Here is a 20,464-nt window from a genome sequence, read left to right as displayed (position 1 = left end):
GTTATAGCAGCAATAGAGAACTAATACATCTCACTTAATAGACCTATTCCAGTGGGTGCAGGGAACTGGGCAGGAGCCTGCCTGGGCTGAATGGTCTTGTAGCTGACTAGAGTAGGTTGTGTGAAGATCTATACCCGTGAAGGGATTGGCTCCCTAAACCCTAGAAGATGAGGATGTGGGCAAGATGAGAGTAGAATCAGAAGAAGACCACCAACTTTACTTTCTATCCCCAAAGAGTAAAGGGGATTCAGAAAAATATTCCCTGACCCCATGGATGGTCAGGGGGTCTTTCTATTCTTCTGACTAGCTTAAGTACCTCACTGAAGCCTGCAATGATCCCATGCCCATAGGGTTCTCTCAGTTATCTAGAGGCAGCCGTGGCTGGGACAGCAAACTGGAATCCACCATCCATTGATGAAAGCAAGGAGGCATGGAGAGGGATGTACCCCCAGAGGACTTCCCCAGCCTCAGCATTCTTCCTAACTATAGGAGAATCATGTCTTTACGCTAAGTAGCTTCAGTCGTGTCCAACTCTGTGCAGCCCCAGAGATGGCAGCCCACCAGGCTCCCCCATCCCTAGGATTCTCCAGGCAAGAACACTGGAGTGGGTTGCCATTTCCTTCTCCACTGCCATAAACGTGGTGGGGTGGGCAGAGAAAGGAATCCCTACCCTGGGCCTAAATGTAGAATGGAGCCTACTTTACATCTCTGGGATGGACACACAGAGCACTGAGCACCAAGACAGCAGAGGAACATGGTGGGCCCACAGTGGGTAACTGCAGTGCCCCCAGGGGAGCTTGGTCTCCAGCCACAGGCTGGTGGAGGCCAGGGCTTGCTGCAGCCTGGTCTGCTAACAGCACTTCTCTGTCTCTTCAGGCACATGCCTAAGGGCCCGAGGCACATACATTCGGCTTCCCTGGTGGCTCAGATGGTAAAGCGTCTGCCTACAATGCGGGAGACCCGGGTTCAATCCCTGGGTTGGGAAGCTCTCCTGGAGAAAGAAATGGCAACCCACTCCAGTACTCTTGCCTGGAAAATCCCATGGATGGAGGAGCCTGGTAGGCTACAGTCCATGGGGTCACAGAGTCGGACACGACTAAGTGACTTCACTTTCACTAAGGGCCTGAGGGGGAAGGGATTTGCAGAGAGACAAGATCTTGGTCAAGCTCTCAGAATCCTAGGAGCCCCTGAGCCAAGGGACAACCCCACTGCCTGGAGTACACACGCTCCCCAAGCTGGCTTACGACTGGCTCCAGGGGGCCTTCCCAAGTTCCCACGACTCCCCCAGGGTGGCCAGTGCTGTATGCCCACTTATCCAGCAGGTGAAGAGGTGGCGCAGACACCTGAGACCAGGGGGAGGATCTGCAAGAAGCCAAGGTGAAAGTCACTCAGTCGTGTCCGACTCTTTGCAACCCCACATAGTCCGTGGGATTCTCCAGGCCAGACTACTGGGGTGGGTAGCCATTCCCTTCTCTGGGGGATCTTCCAGACCCAGGGATTGAACCCAGGTCTCCTGCATGGCACAAGGGAAGCCCAACAATACCGGAGTGGGTAGCCTATCCCTTCTCCAGGGGATCTTCCCAAAGCTTCACCATTTTCTCAGTTCTTTGAAAGTTATGCATTTTAGACCTTGTCACTCTGTCCCCAAACTCCCTCCCAGCCATTCTCTTGCCACTCCCTGCTGCATTCAATCACTTAGTCCAACATGCTGTGCACACTTAGGCCTCTCTGACTTTTCTTAGCCAGACATTTGTCTAGAAGGCTCTACCCTGTCTCATGAAAATAAATCCAGTTTTCAAAGTTCCCTCATCATCCTCTCTGGAGACTCTCCTCTAACTTTCTTATGTTCTACTCCAACTGGAGCAGAATCATTGCTTTGCCATTAAAAATATTTGTATTCATCTTACTTGGCACAGACCTCACTTATAAACATTTGTTTCAGGGTTAACGGTTTGAAATAGTCAATGAATTCTACACCCTCCTCATACTTCCTTCAGCCCAGATTCCTTCCACATCTGAACTGAGTCATCCTTCCTTGGTTTAGGGGGAGGCTGACAGAGCAAAAGATGGAGTCTGTCCTCAGAATTTGAGTTTCAATAGTCTGGTCACAAAGTGTTATGGAAACAGTTTGGTTGCTGGAAAGGTTTCAAAGTTTCCTGTCCTTTCTTCTAATTCTCACCTTCAGAGATTAGACCAGACCCAGGACGGACGCAGCAGCTTAACGTCATCACAGTCTGTGATCGTGGTGCCCTTGCAGTTGAGATGTGGCGTATACATATATACAGTGTGGTATATACATATATGTGTGTGTTCATACCACATCTTCTTTATCCATTCCTCTGTTGATCGGCACTTAGGATGCCTCTTCCTATGTTCAAACAACATTTTTTCTTTTTTTTTTTGGCTGTGCTGGATCTTCATTGCTGCCCAGGCTTTTCTCTAGTTGTGGCGAGCGGGCCCCCCTCTAGCTGTGGTGCACTGCCTTCTCATTGTGGGGTCTTCTCTTGCTGTAGAGCATGGGCTCCAGCACACAAGCTTCAGTAGTTAGAGCATGTCGGTTCAGTAGTTGTGGCCGCAGGCTCTAGACTGCTGGCTCGGTAGTTGTGGGGCGGCGGTTTAGTCTCTCGGTGTGTGTAGACGCTTCCTGGGTCAGGGATTGAACCTGTGTCTTCTGCATTGGCAGGCAGATTCTTTGCCACTGAGCCACCACGAAAGCCCCAACCAACATTTTTTGAAGCTGGGTCTAGTGTTCTGTATTAGTTTCCAGGGCTGCCATAACAAAGTAGCACAGCTGGGTGGCTTAAAACAACAGAAATGTATTCTCTCAGCATTCTGGAGGCCAGAAGTCAGAAGTCAGAGTTTGACAGGGCTGTGCTACCTCCAAAGGCTCTAGGTGAGAGTGCTTCCTTGCCTTTTCCTGCAGGCAGTGGCCCCCAGGGTTCCATGGTTTGCGGCAGAATCACTCCCGTCTCTGCCTCTGTCTTCACAGGCCTTCTCCCTTCTGTGCCTGTGTCTTTGTGTGTTCTTTCATTTTCTAACAAGGACCCCCAAACAGATTGGATTTAAGGCCCACCTTAATCCAGTAAAACTTCCTCTTAATTAGTTACATCTGTAATTATTTCCAAATAAGGTCATATTCATGCGGACGGCAGATCAGGACTTCAGCATGTCTTTTTGAGGTACACAATCAGATTCACAACAGTTGGTAACACACCATGTTATATTTGCTTCCTTCCTTCCCTGTCTCATTTACCTTTTTTCTATCACCCTGTGCTACCATGGACCCACACCTCCAATAAGGCCTTAGCATATACATTTTTTTATTATTGGAATACAATTGCTTTACAAAGTTCTGTGAGTTTCTTCTGTACAACGAAGTGAATCAGCTATCTGTGTACAAATAGCCCTTCCCTCTTGAGCCTCTTCCCACCCCAGCCCCCATCCCACCCATCACAGAGCACCAAGTTGTGTTTCCTGTGCTTTATAGCAGGCTCCTACTAGCCACCTGTTTTACACACGGTAGTGTATATATGTCAGTTCTAATCCCCCAATTCACCCCCACCCTCCCCTTCTTCCTCTGGGTCCACATGCCCAGTCTCTATTACTGCCCTGGAAATAGGTTCATCAGTGCCATTTTTCTAGATTCCATGTATGCATTAATATACAATATTTGTTTTTCTCTTTCTGACTTCCTTTCCTCTGTATGGGCAGAGTAAAGTAAGGTCCATCTACATCTCAGCAAATGGCCCAATTTCGTTCCTCTATATGGCTGAGTAATATTCCATTGTACACATGCACCACATCCATCTACCCACCTGTCATTGGACATTTAGATTGTTACTTTGTCCTGGCTATTGTAAATAGTGCTGCAGTGAACACTGGGATACATATGTCTTCTTGAATTATGGTTTTCTCAGGGTTTCCCAGTAGTGAGATTACTAGGTCATAACATCCTTCTAGTCAAGGCTATGGTTTTTCCAGTGGTCATGTATGGATGTGAGAGTTGGACTATAAAGAAAGCTGAGCGCCAAAGAATTGATGCTTTTGAACTGTGGTGTTGGAGAAGACTCTTGAGAGTCCCTTGGACTGCAAGGAGATCCAACCAGTCCATCCTAAAGGAGATCAGTCCTGGGTGTTCATTGGAAGGACTGATGCTGAAGCTGAAACTCCAATACTTTGGCTACCTGATGGTGAAGAGCTGACTCATTTGAAAAGACCCTGATGCTGGGAAAGATTGATGGTGGGAAGAGGAGGGGACGACAGAGAATGAGATGGCTGGATGGCATCACCAAGTCAATGGACACGGGTTTGGGTGGACTCCGGGAGTTGGTGATGGACAGGGAGACCTGGCATGCTGCAGTTCATGGGGTCACAAAGAGTTGAACACAACCAAGCGACTAAACTGAACTGAGCTGATGGTGGTTCTATTTTTAGTTTTTTAGGGAACCTCCATACTGTTTTCCACAGTGGCTATCAATTTACATTCCCACCAACAGTGCAAGGAGTTTCCCTTTTCTTTACTTTCTCCAGCACTTATTGTTTGTAGACTTTTTTGATGATGGTCATTTTGACTGGAGTCATGGATTTGATCCCTGGGTTGGGAAGATCCCCTGGAGAAGGAAATGGCAACCCACTCCAGGAGTCTTGCCTGGGAAATCCCATGGGCAGAGGAGCTGGCAGGCTACACAGTTCATGGAGTCACAAGAGTGGGGCACAACTTAGTGACTAAACCATCATTCTGACTGGTGTGACGTGATACCTCATTGTAGTTTTGACTTGTATTTCTCTAATAATTAGTAATGTTGAGCATCCTTCCATGTGCCTCTTGGTCATCTGTATATCACATGCATTTTGATTCAGAATATATTTCCTAGGATATCAATGCAAAGATTTGTTAGGTTTGAGACATCCAAATAGAGATATCTATCAGGTAGTTAAAACTGAAGCACAGGGGAAAAGTCTGAACCAGAGGAATAAATTATAGTATCTGTTGTACAACAAAGTAAGTCAGCTATCTGTATACATATATCCCCTCCCTCCCATCCCCCCTTCCCACCCCTCCAGGTCACCACAAAGCGCCAAGTTGCTCCTGAGTCACAGCCTCCCATTAGCTCCCTATTTCACTCATGGTAGTGTATACATGTCAGTGCTCTTCTCTCCGTCATCCCATCCTTCGTGCTCTGTGCCCACAGGTCTGTTCTCCTTGTCTGTGTCTCTATTCCTGTGCTGCAAATAGGTTCATCAGTATCATTTTTCTAGATTCCATAAATATGTGTTAATGAATACAATGTTTATTTTTGTCTTTCTGACTCACTTCACTCTGTATGACAGACTCTAGGTTCACATACATCACTACAAATGACCCAATTTCATTCCTTTTTATGGCTGAGTAATATTCCATTGGATTTATGTACCATATCTTCATCTTTATCCATTCTTCTGTCGATGGATATTTATGTTCTTCCATGTCCTGGCTATTGTAAATAGTGCTGCGATGAACTATATAAGCTGCTATATAGGAGGGAGCTCAGCTTGGTGTTCTGTGATTACCTAGAGGGATGGGATGGGGTATGGGAGGGAAGGGATATATGTACAAATAGCTGATTTACTTGGTTGTACAATAGATACTATAATTTATTCCTCCAGTCCAGACTTTTCCCCTGTGCTTCAGGGGTACACCTGTCTTTTTGAATTATGGTTTTCTCAGGATATATGCCCAGTAGTAGGATTGCTGGGTAGTCTGGTAGTTCTATTTTTAGATTTTTAAGGAACCTCCATACTGTTCTCCATAGTGGTTTTTATCAATTTACATTCCCACCAACAATGTAGGAGTGTTTCCTTTTCTCTACACCCTATCTAGCACTTATTGTTTGTAGATTTTTTGATGATGGTCATTCTGATTGTTATGAAGTGATATCTCTGTTATTTTGATTTGCATTTCTCTAATAATTAACGATGCTGAGCATCAATGAAAACAGGCTCAGTGGACAAGAGAGGGCAGAATTTTGATGACCAAGTGTTGAGGGGTAAGGTAAGCAAGGAAAAAAGTAGCCCAATGAGTGTAGAAAACATTCAAGAAATTTGCCTGTGAAAGGGAGGAAAGAGATGGGATGACAGCTGGGGAGGACATGATGGTGTCCATGAAGATTGCTTTAAAGATAAGGACGTGAACATGTTTAAATATTGATGAGAAGAGATCAGCAGGAAGGCGAAGATGCAGCTATAAGCGAGGGATGGGGAAAGAGTGGGAAGGTGGGAGGCTCTAGCGTCTAGAGCATAAGCCTCCTGGGCAACAGCAGGGTAAGAGAGGACATAGGTGAAGTTCAGACAGGTTTGAGGTTTGACAGCAAAACTGGGGTAATTTTATCAGTGAAATAGTGACAAGTTTATTGTTGATGGCAGCAGGGGGCTGAGATGTAACAGGCTGGGGAATGATCGAGTTGGAAGTTTGAGGAGAAAGACTGGAATGGACCGTGTGGAGAAGAGGAAACAAAGCCCCTGAAGAAACCTGAAGAGATGACCTGACATGCAGGGGAACCAGGTGACCGCGGACCGTGAGTGTACTGTGACCTTGGGGCATGTGGCTGTGGCAGGCTTTGGAGATACTCTCAAGCCACGTCAGTACAGGCGTGAAGAAAGCATGTGGTTAAGCCCAGACGGGGTTGGGGCTTTACAGGACTTTTACAGGGTTGAGGGACAGTGGAGGAGAAGCCCATGGAAAGCTGGGTGAGGAGGGAAGGGAAGGGAAAATAGGAGGGGGCTGAGAGAGAGGCTCAAAGTGGCAGGTCGGGGACCTGGGAGTCAGAGGCTGGAGCGCAGGTGGGGATGGTGTGTTTGGGCAGACACTCATGCAGCCCTGCTGATATGAACCGGAGACCACCCGCCCCCACCATCCATTTGCAATTTTGCTCCCCTTAACTAGATTATGAGTTCTTTGATATGCAGGGCTATTTGGCCATCGATTAAAACTTTCAATTCCTTTACCCATGAGGACTTGCCAGGTGAAGGTCCCCATTTAAATGGCCATCACAGAGCATACACAGACATGGGCATACACAGTGTGCAGAGTGCAGGCCTCTGAGCATATGGACTGAGGCCAATGCAAGAACTCACCACTAATAACGCTAAAGGCATCTCTGCTATGCTTTTCAACCAAGACTCCAGCCACATCAGCTGCCCTCTCCAGTCAGGGCTGAGGACTGCTGGTGCCAGTAAGAGCCTCCCAGGCCAGGAACTTGCCCCCCAACCCCTGCTCTGGGCCTGAAGCCGCAGGCTCCACAGAGCCGGCTACTCCCTGGCCCTGCCTACAGGGAGCATGACCCAAGGGTGCCAGCTGGCCTTGCCCACAGTCTGAGGACTAAGCTGAGCAGAGTGGCTCCGGCTGCCCCTGAGGGCCCTGACGGCCAGTCCATCCAGACGATTCAGTTCTTCATCCGGCCTGTGCTGCTCATTCTCCTGATAGAAGAGCTCCAGTCACCCCCATATTTTACCCAAAGAAAGCAGGGCTAAGGGGAGAATATGGTCTGAGATAGTAAGAAGCAAATGCCTGCAGATTTTCCTCGACTATCCTTCCCAAAGACATTAGCACTGGACTCCGAGTAACCTCATTAGACCTAGAGCAAGGCAGATGCCTCTGAGCTGAAGGTGGGGTGGTAAGGAGAGAGGAGCAGGAAATGCAGGTTTTCTGGACCTCTTCTTGCCAACCAACCGAGAATACTCACACTATTACCAACAAATCTGCCTGGATTTGAGGTCTCTAAAAGTCAGTCCCTGAGCTTCTGCCACTGACAATTTCAGATGGTGATTTGACTTAAAGAAACGACTTCTAGAGAAGGGTCTTGTGAGTCCTGGGCTAGAAGAGTCTCTCTTCCTGGGCCTCAGCAAAGCTGGGACGAAGCAAGCGAGAAGAAAGGAGACTTTCCATTCCTGCTGCCCAGTCTGTTCAGCCCAGGTGGAGGTGCGTGCAGTTGGCTGCCTACGGCTGCCTGGGTACAGGGCTCCAGGCTGAGAATGGTTCACAGTGGGTGACAGAGGATGAGATGGTTGGATGGCATCACCAGCTCAATGGACATAAGTTTGAGCAAACTCCGGGAGATGGTGAAGGACAGGGAAGCCTAGCATGCTGCAATCCATGGGGTCACAAAGAGACAGACACAACTGAGCAACAACAACAATGCTGGCCAGGCAGCAGGAGAAGGCTCATTCCTCGCTACTGCGCCTCAGGTGGGAGCTGGCCTGTACCTCCCACAAAACCCCTCTCACAAGACTGCTGGGGGATCAGTGACTCTGGCCTCAGCAGTGATGCAGAGCTAGGCAGGAGGTTCACGGAATGACGGGCTCCGTGACAGGACCACGGGGTGGCTTCCATGTTGGCCCGGCCCTCTGGCCTGAGGCAGTGGAACTGGTGGAGCATGTCTACCTGAGTAGGGTTGGAAGGTAGAAAAAAGAGAGAAAGGGAGAGTGCCTTTCAGGGCTCAGGGGTGTGTGTGTGTGTGTGTGTGTGTGTGTGTGTGTGTGTGTGTGTGAAAACATTGCTCCTGTATGGCAAAAGGGAAGACTTATGTGGAACTATGGCACAATTGCACCCATCTCACACACTAGTAAAGTAATGCTCAAAATTCTCCAAGCCAGGCTTCAGCAATACATGAACTGCGAACTTCCAGATGTTCAAGCTGGTTTTAGAAAAGGCAGAGGAACCAGAGTTCAAATTGCCAACATCTGCTGGAGCATCGAAAAAGCAAGAGAGTTCCAGAAAAACATCTATTTCTGCTTTATTGACTATACCAAAGCCTTTGGCTGTGTGGATCACAATAAACTGTGGAAAATTCTGAAAGAGATACCAGACCACCTGACTTGCCTCTTGAGAAACCTGTATGCAGGTCAGGAAGCAACAGTTAGAACTGGACATGGAACAACAGACTGGTTCCAAATAGGAAAAGGAGTACATCAAGGCTGTATATTGTCACCCTGCTTATTTAACTTCTATGCAGAGTACATCATGAGAAACGCTGGGCTGGAGGAAGCACAAGCTGGAATCAAGATTGCTGGGAGAAATATCAATCACCTCAGATATGCAGATGACACCACCCTTATGGCAGAAAGTGAAAAAGAACTAAAGAGCCTCTTGATGAAAGTGAAAGAGGAGAGTGAAAAAATTGGCTTAAAGCTCAACATTCAGAAAGCTAAGATCATGGCATCCGGTCCCATCACTTTATGGCAAATAGGTGGGGAAACAGTGGAAACAGTGGCTGACTATTTTTCTGGCCTCCAAAATCACTGCAGATGGTGACTGCAGCCATGAAATTAAAAGATGCTCACTCTTGGAAGGAAAGTCATGACCAATCTAGACAGCATATTAAAAAGCAGAGACATTACTTTGTCAACAACGGTCCGTCTAGTCAAGGCTATGGTTTTTCCAGTGGTCATGTATGGATGTGAGAGTTGGACTGTGAAGAAAGCCGAGTGCCAAAGAATTGATGCTTTTGAACTGTGGTGCTGGAGAAGACTCTTGAGAGTCCCTTGGACTGCAAGGAGATCCAACCAGCCCATCCTAAAGGAGATCAGTCCTGAGTGTTCATTGGAAGGACTGATGTTGAAGCTGAAACTCCAATACTTTGGCCACCTGATGCTAAGAGCTGACTCATTGGAAAAGACCCTGATGCTGGGAGGGATTGGAGGAGGCAGGAGGAGAAGGGGACGACAGAGGATGAGATGATTGAATGGCATCACTGACTCAATGGACATGGGTTTGGGCGGACTCCGGGGGTTGGTGATGGACAGGGAGGCCTGGCGTGCTGCAGTTCATGGGGTCGCAAAGAGTCAGACACGACTGAGTGACTGAACTGACTGATGTGGAATGTTTGAGTGTGCAGAAGAGGCTATGAGGAGGCCATATTTCAGTATAGGATGGGCTAGTGGTTATGGTGTTTCTCAGTCATATATTTGTATTGGTTATCCACAGCTGTGTAACAAATGACTCTGAAACTTGGTGGCTTCAATGAACAACATTCATCATCTCATGGTTTCTGTAGGTCGGGAACTGGGGCACAGCTGGTTTGAGCATCTCATAAAACTACAATCAGGGTGTCAGACTGGTCTGCAGTCACCTCAAAGCCCAGCTCTCCTGGCTGCTGGCAGGTTACTAGTTGTGACCTAGAAGCCACCCACAAGTCCTTGCCACATAGAACTCTCCGTAGGGCAGCTCACAATGTGGCAGCTAACTTCTTCAGAGCAAGTAAGTCAATGAGAGAGAGAGAGAGCAAGAGTGAAAACGAAAGAGAGAGAGAAGGGCGAGGGGGATGGCCTCATGATCTTGTATACCTAAGCTCAGAAGTGACATCCAACACATCTGCCACATGCTACTCATTAGAGTGTCACTAGGTCCAGCCCACACTCAGGGGAGGGGACTGCACAGGGACATGACTACCAGGAAGTGGGATCACTGGGGCCTGTTCTGGAAGCTGCCTACCACATCCGTTGATTCATTCAGCAATTATTGTATTTAAGGAGGACCTGCTGAGTGGGGAGGATAGAACAAAATGGTGACTGTCACTTGAAGATTATGGTCTGGAAGGTGAGGCACATATTAACTACAGAAACACACAAAGTAGTGTCAAAATCTACTACAGCAAATGACCCCAAAAGGTGGAGGGCAGTGGGGGATGGCCTCACAGGGTGCCATGAGAAGGTTTCACCAGGGGACAGGCCAGGGAGCTCCCCAAGGAAAGGTTGATTGGACAGTGAGCTCGCCTGTGAGAAGCCCAGGAGTTAGCTGGGTGATGAGAGGAGGTGGGGATGGCAAGGGGCACCTTGCAGGATAAAGGAACTGCACATCTGTGTGTACTAGCGGTGAGTGTAAGCCAGGAGCACATTGTGCGCAAGTGTGTGTGTTCTGTTCCTAGACGGATTTGAGCGTTTACACTGTGTAGGTGGATGGTGGGAGGAAACAGCACTGCCCTTACACTGAAAGACCCTAAGGAAGGGACAGGAAGGCGGCAAAGGACAGAATCTGAGCAGCACTCTCTCTGAACCTCCAGAATTATGTCTCCTCACTTTTCTCCCCACTCTTCCACCCTCCCCACACCCTCTCTGGAAGATTTCTTTGGGGAATCGTATATGTTCTCATAAAAAGCAAAAATCTGCTGATGCGGCCTAATACATTATCCTGCAAAGCAGAGCTGTCTTCGGAAACTAGCTCTCCCCTGGCCCAGCGGAGAGGCTCCATTCTGCAAACCAGCAACTCCCTTTTTAAAGAGATGGCCTATTGATTGAAGCCAAAGTGACTTTTTATGGGTCCAGAGACAGGAAGGTGGGGGCTTGGTAGGAGGGAGGTGGGGGAAGTTTGGCAGCCAGTGGGAAGGACAGAACAGTGGTGGGAAGGAAACTGGGAGTGCCCTGATCAGGACAAGAGCCTTTAGGGTGTCAAGGGAGCCAAGTGTGGAGGAGGCAGTGAGGTAGGATGTGGTACGATGTGTGGCTCGACCCTACGCACCTGTGTCTGAGGCTGATGAATCTCACACACTGCCTGGTCGTGCAGAGACAAGCCCAGACCTATGCAAATCGGCAGAATTGAGCAAAAGCCCACATGACCCCTGTCCTCTAGGCACCCCGCAAGGACTTTCCTCTTCCCAGAAGCACCTTGGTGGCTATGCAAGCCTTCCCAGTGTCTGGAATCCTGCCCCAAGCCCTCAGCCCAGCACTAAGGGTGCGACGCCCATTCATTCATGTCTTCATTCATTCAGTAAATATCCATTCCTGTGGACCTGGCACTGTTAGTTTCTGGGGACACAGTTGTGGTTCCTGCCTTCATAGGCTCTTTCATTCAAATAGCAAATAATCATCGAACAATTGTTCACTAACCTTGGGCTGACAAATGTGAAAGTGATATGAAGAAGAAACACAAGTGAGAGCTAGCATGGTTTGGAAGGCATTGTGGAGTCAGGGAAGGGGCTTCTTGTATGTACGTTGTCCTCTGGTCCTTGCTAAACCCTGCAGAGGTGACCTGGTCTGTCTGGGTGTCAGCCTTGCCTCGGCCCCCATGACAATCCTGCAAGGGTCCACTGATGGTGAGACATGAGGTCTATTTTCCCAGATTAAAAGTACAGTGATCTGCACTCTTCTGAGCCACTGGCTCTGTAGGTTCCCTGAGACTGACCCATCTCTATACTGTGCTGGCCTTCCCACTGCCTCTGCTCTGGGCTCCCCTTACCCCATGATACAATAGTCCCCTGGCAGCCTTGGGAGCTCCCCATAGAAAGCCATCTGCCTGGCCCCTCTCCAGGGTCCAGGAACATTTTCTTGGAAAATGCAACCACTGGAAGTGAAGGAGTCCCCGGGTCGGGTAGAATGAGAGGTTAATTCAGGTTCACACTGACAAGTTGTTCTGCCATTTATATCCTAGAAGAAATGAGACAAAGTCTCCTCCATCTTTACATCCCAACCCCTTCTACGGCCGGAACCATGATGCGGACTGACGTACCAGCCCCACCATGTTTCTGGTCCTCGTCTCTTGCCCCTAGCCTGAACTTTTATCTTCTGTGAATTACTCTTCTTTCTTCCCTGTTCAAACACCCAGTCCTCTGAGCTCAGGATCTTCAGAGCCCACGAATGCTTTTTTCCCTCCACCACAAAGTCTGACTTTAACAAATGAAAATCTTGCTTTTATGACCGTTATAATTTCCATCATTTTAAAGCAGTGGTTTTTAACCTTGGCTGCACTTTGTAGGGACCTGAAAAGTTTCCATTCTGGGAACTTCTGATTTAATTGGTCTGGGGCTTAGCCTGGGCGACAGGATTCTTAAAGCTCCAAGATGACTTTAGTGTGCAGCCGGGGTCAGGAACCACCGGTTTAAAAGAGTCCCATTTATGAATAGCAATGATTTCTTTTCTTTTTGTTTTTTAGCAATGATTTCTTTTGCCCCCACTAATCCTGCCCTCCCCATGAAGAAGCCTAAGCCTCAGCATCATTCATTGATTCAACACATGTGAGTTGGGCCCCTTCTATGTGCACTGTTCTAAGTGCGTGGGACACAGCGGAGAACAAAAACAGACAAAAATCCCTCCCCTTGGAGAGGGGATGTTCTAATCAGGAAAGTCAGGCTAGAAACAATAGCAATAATATGGGGATTTCCCTGGTGGTCCAGTGGTTAAGACTTTGCCTTCCAACACAGGAGGGATGGGGAACTAAGATCCCACGTGCCTTGTGGCCAAAAAAAACCCAAAACACAAAACAGAAATTCAGTGGGGAGGAGATCTGTGGACACAGTGGCTGGAAAGGGTGGGAGAGAGTGCATGGAAACATATACATTATCATATGTAAAATAGATAGCCAGTGGGAATTTGCTGTATGACTTATGGACCTCAAACCTGGGCTCTGTGACAACCTAGGGGGTGGGATGGGGTGGGAGGTTCAAGAGGGAGGGGACATATGTATAACTATGGCTGATTTATGTTGATATATTATAGAAACAAACAAACAATATTATAAAGCAATTATCTTTCAATTAAAAATAAATTAATTTAAAAAACAGAAACAATATTGTAATAAATTCAATAAATACTGTAAAATGGCCCACATTAAAATAATCTATTAAAAACCCAATAAAAATGTTAAAACCAGTAATACTTAATAAATTTCAGAGTATTAATACATTCTCAAGTGAAACGTGCTAAGAGGGAGGAAAATATCAGGGTAAAGGTATCAGGGATGGAGAAAGATCATCCATCTTTTCCATAGACCTTGTGGAAAAGATGTGATTTGAGGAAAGACTTGAAGGAGATGAGAGAGTGGATGAATGCAAACCTCCAAATTGAGAACCATGGTAGATATTTCACAATATTATCCTGCTGCTTTATTTAGAAGGACGAACAGGAAGTGCTTCCATTGGTGACTGAATGTTGTAAGCAGAGAGGAGTGAGTGAAAAGAATCCATCAGAGATGACTCTCAGATTTCTTACCAAGTGTCCTTTACCGAGCTGGGGATACTGAGATCTGGAGGTGACGCTCCAGAATTACACTGTGGATATTCTGATGTAAAGGCGTCTAAGTAAACCAACACATAGACCTGGATGTGACCAGTCTCAGCCTATGAAACACATCTGTCTTGCCATCTGGTTTTTACAGTTTAAAATAACTGGAAAAAATCCAAAAGAAAATAATTATTTCCTGACATGTGAAAATTATGTTAAATTTTAATTTTTAAATGGTTGAGAAAAATTGAAAGAAGAATAATATTTCCTAACACATTTTATATAAAATTCTAATTTCAGGGTCCATAAACAAAATTTGACTGGAACACAGCCACCATGCCTATTCATTGTCATATTGCCCATGGCTGAGTTTGGAGTATAATGTAATGTCAGAGTTGAGTAGTTGGAACAGACACCATTTAGCCCACAAAGCCTAAAATAGTTACTGTCTGGCCTGTTACACACAAAAATATTTGCTGAACTCTTGCATAGATGATTGAATCCATGTATCTGGAGCTCAGGAGGGTCATCTAGACTGATGGTATAAATACAGGCATCATTAGCATCCAGAGGGACTTCCCAGGTGGTGTTAGTGGTAAAGAACCTGCCTGCCAAAGCAGAAGGTATAAGAGACGCAGGTTTGATACCTGGGTGGGGAAAATCCCCCGCAGGAGGGTACAGCAACCCACTCCAGTATGTTTGCCTGGAGAATATCATGGAAAGAGGAGCCTGGCAGACTACAGTCCATAGGGTCGCAGAGAGTCAAACACAACTGAAGCAACTTAGCACACACATACAGCATCCAGAGGTATTTAAGCCATGGATGGCAATAGATCAGAGCTTGAGAAGGGAAGGGGCTGAAGTCAGGCCCTGAAAAACTTAGATATTTGAAATTTGGATGGAGGAGAAAGAGGCTGGAAAGGAGATGAAGAAGCAGTAGTCAAGAGGCTGGAGGAAATTCCAGAGACTATATTGTCACGGAAAAAAAGGAAAAGTCGGCCGACCAGGAGGTCAAAAGATCAATGCTGCTGAGAAGTCCAGTATCATGAGAATGGGAAGTGTCTAATGGGTTTAGCAACAAGAAAGTAATTAGTAGCCGTGGTGGGACAATATCAGTGAAGAACAGAGGGGAAGCCAGACTGGAATGTGATGAAGGATGAAGACAGGATAGTGAGGAAATGGGAATGTAATATGAGGATAATTTTTCAAAGAAGTGCAGCTAAGAAGGGGACTGCATCAGCCTATATGGATAAAAAAATGATGGCTAGAACTGGAGGAAAGTCAAGGAGGTTTTATTGTTGGTCATTGCTGTTTGTTTTAACATCCAATTGCTTGTACGGTATTTGGTTGGCAAAAGAAGAGAATGAAGGAACAGGAGAGAGAACAACCAAGAACAGAACACAGGGCCCTTCCCTGGGCCCTGTGGAAGCTCACTGGCAGAAGCCCTGCCTGGGCCCTTCCTCTACCACTGTGAACCCTCAGAAGTTGGGGGAATAAGCCTGGACAAGGGGATCCCTTGCCTCCTATGCAGGTGCAATAGAAAGGGAGGCTCCCTGGAACCAAACGAAGCCTAAAATCCTGGCTCTGCCTCTGTGTGACCTTAGCAAGTGACCACTTGGAGTTTCAATTGCCACATCCATAAAGTAGAGCTAAGGCTCCCTAGTTCACAAGACTGGTGAGAACCAAACACCATGGCATTGATGAACCAGGCACTGTCCCTAACACGTGGGAGACACTGGACAAATGTTAGATCCCCTCCTCCCTGTCCCAAACCACTCCCAGCCCAGCTACTTCTTAGACTTTGTCTTGGGAAAAAAGAGAAAAGAATCTTGGACACAAACTTGACCTACATTCAGTGCCAAGTCTCTTGTCTTTCAGGAAGGGAAGAGAGACAATTCCAGGGATGTGCTCAGCCAGCTGGCCCAGACCTGACCAGATGCATTGTTTTGGAAGCTCCTAGCAAAGGAAGGATCCTGAGATTCCTTATTCCAATTAGACCCTGGCATGAGCCCTCTGGGGCTTCCCTGGTGGCTCAGATGGTAAAGAATCTGCCTGCAATGCAGGAGACACAGTTTCAATCCCTGAGTCAGGAAGATCCCCTGGAGAAGGAAATGGCAACCCACTTCAGTATTCTTGTCCAGAGAATTCCATGGACAGAGGAGCCTGGGGGGCTACAGCCCATGGGGTCACAGAGAGTCAGACACAACTGAGAGATGAAATACTTTCATTTTCATGAGCCCTCTGGGCTTCCCTGGTGACTCAGGGGGGTAAAGAATCCATCTTCAATGCATTAGACACAGGAGATGAGGGTCTGATCTGGGTCAGGAAGATCCCCTGGAGGAGGGCATGGCAACCCACTTCAGTATTCTTGCCTGGAGAATTCCATGGACAGAGGAGCCTGGTAGAGTACAGTCTGTGGGGTTGCAAAGAGTTGGATATAACTGAGCAACTAATACACATAAACATGAGTCCTCTGGCCACCGGAACTCTGGAAAGTGAAAGTGAAGTCGGTCAGTCGTGTCCAACTTTTTGTGACCCCCATGGACTGCAGCCTACCAGGCTCCTCCATCCATGGGATTTTCCAGGCAAGAGTACTGGAAAGAAATGCCATTTCCTTCTCCAGGGTATCTTCCCAACTCAGGGATCAAACCTGGGTCTCCCGCATTGCAGGCAGACACTTTACCATCTGAGCCACCAGGGAAGCGTTTGTCAAAGTAGGAATTCCTAGACCATTTTGTCAGGTTCTGGTTTTGTAGAGGGTTTTGTAGTATTGTGGAGTTAAGGGGTTGTCTAGAATTGTCAGCAGTGCACCAAACTTTCACCTCCAAAGAACTCTCAGGAGAAAATGGTTTCTCTTTTGACTGCTGAGAACCCACGGAGATGGACAGTGCCCAGCAAAAAGGAAGGTGTAGCCAAGATCAGGAAACATGGGAGACTGACAGAGCCCAGCATTACCACACTTGTGGGGCCATCTGCACGGAACACCTGCCTCCTGCAACCAGCCTCTCAGGCTGTGACTCAGAAGCATCCCGTTCTAAGCATCATCTCCCCAACCTGTTGTTTTGAAAAGATAAAATGGATCTATTTCCCTGGCATTTCCCTCTCAAAGCTGGCACAGAGGCTGTACCTCCTGCTTTATCTCAGTCAGGGAAGCATTTCATCGTTTTCTAGGACAAAAATCCTATGAAAGGGGCAGACCTGACTGGGCTTTCATCATGATAGATCAACGCAGCAGGCCAGGAAGGGAGAGAATCCATTTGTTCTGACAAGTGAATCAAGGTATCAAAGCCACATCCTGCAGTTATTTAAATTAAATACTATACTATGTTGACTGTAACATATATAATTAAGGTACCCCCACCTTTTCTATAGTCTTATGGGGCTGCAAAGAGATCATTACCAGAACAGACTTCTCCCATAGCACCCAGATGATGGGTGTGTACTCGTGAGTTGATATGTACAGATGTGTGCGTGTGCAATTGAGCACGTATGCCTAAGTGTTTCTGAGAACTTGTGGCTAAGGAGTCATTTACTACAGAAATCCCACCTAACCCAACTTAAGTCAAAGAGAATTTATTATAAGAAGCTGGAAACATCTCACTGTAACAGAGACATTGGTCAGTTTCCCTACCTTGTCAGAGTTTGCACCTTCTGATTGGATGAGACCACCCCATCACTGACAGCCACAGCCCATTGGACCAGGACCTCTGACCCATGAGGCATTAGCCGGCTTCTCACTCCCAGAAATTTGGGACTGGGACACAAACATGTGAGTTAGAGGACTTCCCTAGCGGTCCAGTGGCTAAGACTCTGCACTCCCAATGCAGGAGGCCTGGGTTCGATCCCATCAGGGAACTTAGATCCCACATGCTACAACTAAGATATTGCATGCTACAACTAAGATATTGCATGCCACAACTAGAAATCCCACATGCTGCAACAAGGATGGAAGATTCTGCACGCTATGACCAAGACCTAGCACAGCCAAATATTTTAGAGAACCACGTGTGGTAGTTCTTTGGTGTTGGTATACCCAGGAAGACATGTCTCGAAGATATGTGTCAATATCTGAATGACATAGTACCTGAGCACAGTGATTCTCAAAGTTTGCATGCTGAAGGATCACGCAGGACATTTGTTTAAAATGTGGTTTACTTGGCTGCATCCCAAGGGATAAAGGGCTCTGAATTTTTAACAAATGCTCCATGTGATTTGAATGCAGGTACTTCAGCAAGACAGCAAGGGAAGCAGATGAGCAGTGAAAAGGCCTTAGACGGGAAAGTAGCTGCCTCGGTTGACAGTGGCTCTGTTTTTCAGTTCCAGTCCCTCATAAGGCCCTTTTGTCTTTCCTGTCCTTGTGTTTTGTCTATTCCTTTGATTCCTAGAATATTTTAAGTGGATTTCTGTTTCTTGCTACCAAAGAACTTCTAAAAGCATTTCTGCTTATGGAACCAAAAGTGACTGGGTCCCATTAGCTATAGCTGGTTGGGGGCAGGGGCTTCCCTGGTGGCTCAGACAGTAAAGAATCTGCTTGCAATGTAAGAGGCCCGGGTTCAATCCCTGGGTCAGGAAGATCCCCTGGAGAAGGGAATGGCTACCCACTCCAGTATTCTTGCCTGGAGAATCCCATAGACAGAGGAGCCTCACTGTCTGCAGTCCATGGGGTTACAAAGAGTCAGACATGACTGGGCATGTACGGCACTGCAGTATTTCAAACACTCAGCCTTCGGCAGGAAATTCAGACACAACTGAAGCGACTTTGCAGGCAAGCACACACAGTGGGAGGGGGGCAGGACCACTTGCTACATTGGCCCACCTCTTCAACGGGTACAATAGCAGGTCCTTTCCAAGAAGGAGTGCTGTTGGAGAAGACACCCCAAATACATGCACCACAGTAGACTTTTCTGAGAGGGTGTGAGGGCCTGTGGACACTTGTCTGCCTGTGTGTGTACACATGTGTCCAGTTCTGCTCTGCTCCTGTGAGGCCTGGGTATGGTATTTTCTCAGGGACAAGAGTATAATTGTGAGTGGGTGTGTGTTACTAAATCAGTCTGTGCACATGAGTGGGAGAGAACCAAGCCAGGGTTATAATTGTCCACATTAGAGACTCATTAACTGTATCATTGCATCTACTCACAATATACCAGATCATATTTAGAAATGAGCTTCTTAAAGAGATAGAATAGAGACCCCTGTTCTTTGAAGCCTGGTGAGGAGCGGATACCATTTGGAAAGGTAAAAGATGATAAGGATTGCTGCTCAGAAGACCTGGGGTTGGACCGAGTCAGACACCAGGAATCTCAGGGGTCTATCCCCAGCATCCCCAGCAGGCAGCAGGTTCAGTCTCCCTGGTGTGGGAATGCAGCCCCAGAGCCAGGAGATAACAATGCCTGGTGAGAAGTCCCCAGGGGGATGAGAGCTCACTTAGTGATCAGAAAAAGAGTTCTGGTACTATCTCAACAGAAGGGTTTTTATCTACCTCCATGAGACTCTTGCAGCATCCTAAGGGCACTTCTACATCTCTGACAGTCACCACGATTAATTTTTCATTATACAACAAAGAAGAAAAAACCTCTCTTCCCATAGACCTCCTCCAGCACTTTATCTGTATCTCTCTGATGTTATGTAGTCTTGCTATTTTGTGCCATATAGTGCCATTCCTGAGTGCCCTTTGGAGGACACCCTCAATCACTCACCTAGATCCCCCTCAGATTCCCTTTTGCAGTGTTCACCGCCCGCCACCACCCCCCCATCCCCCACTTTCCCTCCACCTCCCGCAAGCTTCTGTGTACTTTGATACTAATTGTTTGCAGCTGTGACCTTCTTCTGAGGCTTGCCCTTGAGCTCCCGGAGCTGCCACAAACATATCCACATATTCAGAGTTACTGGTCTGGGAGTGCCTGGGAGTTAACTCCGCACACCTCCCTACCTCCCAGCCGTGACAGGCCGGTACAGGGTTAGAAAGTCCACCTCTCTTGCCTGAGTTCATGCAAACTCTCAGATGCAATGTATATACTAGAGCTCCCCAGGGGTCAGGCAGAGGTTTTGACTTCAACTGAAATCCTTTCTTTCACTGATTCTCTTTCCTTCCTGATACTGCTTCCTCCATTCCCTTACTGATTTCTCCTTGGAACACTTTCTTAGCAAATCCCTTGCCCTCAAATTCTTGCCTCAGAGGCTGCTTCTCAGAGAATCCTCTTCCTAGTGTCCCATTTCTGCCCACAGACCCCCAAAAGGCAATTCCACATACCGTAGGACTTCACCTCCTTGGCCACATATTATGAGACCAGGTGGATTCCTTATCCATTTAGAGGCAATTCAATTCTCAAAATGAATAAGCATGCTACATGTGAGAGCTAAAACTATAAAAACTCTTGGAAGAAAATGGGAGTCTTTCTTAACCTCAGGTTAGCTGATGGTTTCTTAAATACACAGTCTGCTTGGGCTGCTACTACAAAATTTCATAGACTGCGTGGCTTAAACAACAGACTTACTT

This window comes from Budorcas taxicolor, chromosome 10 (assembly GCF_023091745.1).
Source record: "Budorcas taxicolor isolate Tak-1 chromosome 10, Takin1.1, whole genome shotgun sequence".
Lineage (NCBI taxonomy): Eukaryota > Metazoa > Chordata > Mammalia > Artiodactyla > Bovidae > Budorcas > Budorcas taxicolor.
Note: the sequence above shows the minus strand (reverse complement) of the source record.